The sequence below is a fragment of the Cinclus cinclus genome, chromosome 2, assembly GCF_963662255.1.
Source record: "Cinclus cinclus chromosome 2, bCinCin1.1, whole genome shotgun sequence".
Lineage (NCBI taxonomy): Eukaryota > Metazoa > Chordata > Aves > Passeriformes > Cinclidae > Cinclus > Cinclus cinclus.
In genome coordinates this window covers 19,869,631-19,872,129 of record NC_085047.1, presented here as the reverse complement: position 1 = coordinate 19,872,129, position 2,499 = coordinate 19,869,631, and positions in this window count along the sequence as shown.

Below are 2,499 nucleotides of genomic sequence, written 5' to 3'. Positions count from 1 at the left end.
CCCAGCCCACTTGTTTGTGGGATGGTGTGAGAGGCAGGAAAACCCTTGGCTCTATAAGCACTACTCAGCAGTAGCTAAAATGGCCCTATGTTTTCACACTGTTTCCAGCACAAATCAAGCACAGACCTATCATAGCCACTGTGAAGAATATTACCTCTTTTCCATCCAAAACCAGTATAGCTGTGTTTTCTGGTATGTGCAAGATGGTATTCACCAAAGCAAGGAATATGAGAAAATTGTGCATAGGATGCCCAAATCAAACAAGTCACAGCCTCTGACTTCTAAGATGCTTTAAATTGTGAAAATTGAGAAGCCCATGATCATAAAGGATGCTCTGTAAAATGTAAAATCTGACACGTATTTAAAGTGTTCATGTGTTGGACTGAAAGCAATAAACCATTAGAAAAGTCTAAACAATTCTCAGACAATGTACTGCTGTTGAGGAGCAGCAGTCTAGCAGTCAGGGTGGTTTGCTTAGCATTGTGCTAAACTGCATTCAAGCAGCAGCCTTTGGGAAATCTCTTCCTATCCATTGTTGCACTAGCTGAAGTTATCATGTCTCTTGAGCATTTGCAGCATGGTGGTTTTTTTTGGTTTTTTTTTTGTTTTTTTTTGTTTTTTTTGTTTTTTTTTTTTTTTTTTTTTTTTGCAGCATGTGGGAAGTGCATGGAAGATGTGCTGAGCAGGTTACAACTGCTTATGCCTTAGAGTCTGTGTGACCTGAGAAACTCTACAGCCAGAATTCACTTTTCTTCTTTCCATCATTAGTTCCTACAGCCCCTTCAACCTGTAGATCAGGGCAAATGCATGTGGTATTGAAGCCCATGTTTTCAAGACTGGCTCTTCAGCTGTCTTGTACTGTTGAGCTCTCCAGGATAGAGTTCATGCACTTGTCCTTGTTGCAGCATGCTCATTCCCAAGCTCAGTAGTTTTACAGAAGATTGGCTTTCCTGTTGGTGTCCGATTCTTTGGCTTTACTCACAGATACTGAAATTTTTAAGCACATGAACTAGGTATTAATTTACTAGTGGGACAGGTAAGCTACCTTGCTCTCACCTGCTTTCTCATATTCCTAGCTGCCCAATGCTTCTTTAGGTATAGCAGTGTCAGTGTTAAACTGGCAGGATCTACTCTGGGAAGCCTATGGCTGAGATGGCTGTGGCCATGTCCATTGTCTGGTGGAGAAGTAGAAAGGGAGACCAGGAAGAGTTTTTCTTAGTTCCAAAGGGGAGCAGAGCCACCTGGAAGAACTGGAAACCTGTGTTCCTTCCTGCCTGTCCTGTGGGAATGCAGCACAGCTGCTTGAGGTGGGTTCATGGAAAGGCTTGATGGTGCTTATAGGAAAGCTTTTCTGTAACCTTTTGGAAAAGGACTTGAAGCTGCAAGAGGATTCCTCTAGCAAAAGCATTATTCCTTTATAAGCATTAGGTGATGTGAAAACCATCTGGATTGCACCAGGTCAGCAAAAGACTTTTTCCAACAGCTGAATAGACTTTAATGGTTGCTATGCCTGAAACTAGGCATAACCTGTGTGCAAGATGAGAGTGAAACTTGCTGTGCTAAGGACTGCAGAATGACAAGATCTAGATGACTGTGGAAGGGAAAAAAAGATTGGAGAAGTGATACAAGGATAATTGAGCAATAGAAGACAGATCAAAGGTGTCTATAGAAAGGGAACAGTGTGGGTTATGCTCTTTGCAGACTGTCCGATACATTGTTAAATCTCATAATACTTCAGCACAAAAGCTTGTTTTAGTTTGCCTCAGGGAGCAAACCAAAACATTCTTCAACACCTGCCTATAATCAAGAATGGGTTTAGTAGTCCCATATATATTATCAAATATATTGTGATTTATTAATTATTCTTTGCAGGTGAGGGAGAGAAGGGCAATGGGGTCAAGGGTCCAGCATAACTTCATCTTACTGCATATTATTCTGGAAAAAGAAATAAGGAAAGACTAATTCTCTATCCAGCTTTCTGTACCCATCTCAATTGCCAAGTGCTTCTGGTGTGATATATGAGGAGGGATGCAAGGTGAGTGACAGCTGCTGAAGTTGTGCTTCTTTTAGGACTAATGACATTTAGATGTTGCATGGTGATGAGGTGGAACAGACCTCGCTAATGTCATTAACACTCAACCCAAACAGTCTTTTACATGGTGCTTTCTGTAGAGCATGGGGGCAAACACTGAATAATTGGTTTCTGGCCTCTGTGCAAAAGGGCTTACCATGTTAGAGATTAGAAGGGTGTATTTGATTCATTATTAGGTTTTGATCAAGACTAACTGTAATTATAACTGAAGAATTTATAGAGAGTAGTGTGGGGCTCCCTTCCCATCTCTGAGGGGAGGTGAAATGTGGCAGAAGATAGCATAGCAGTACCTATTTCCTTAGAAGTGACAGGTTTTCTCACACTGTTGTCAACTTCCATACCATCACCCCCAACATCACTCTAGATATATTAAGAGAGGGGATAATGCTTGGCATTTGGCACACAAG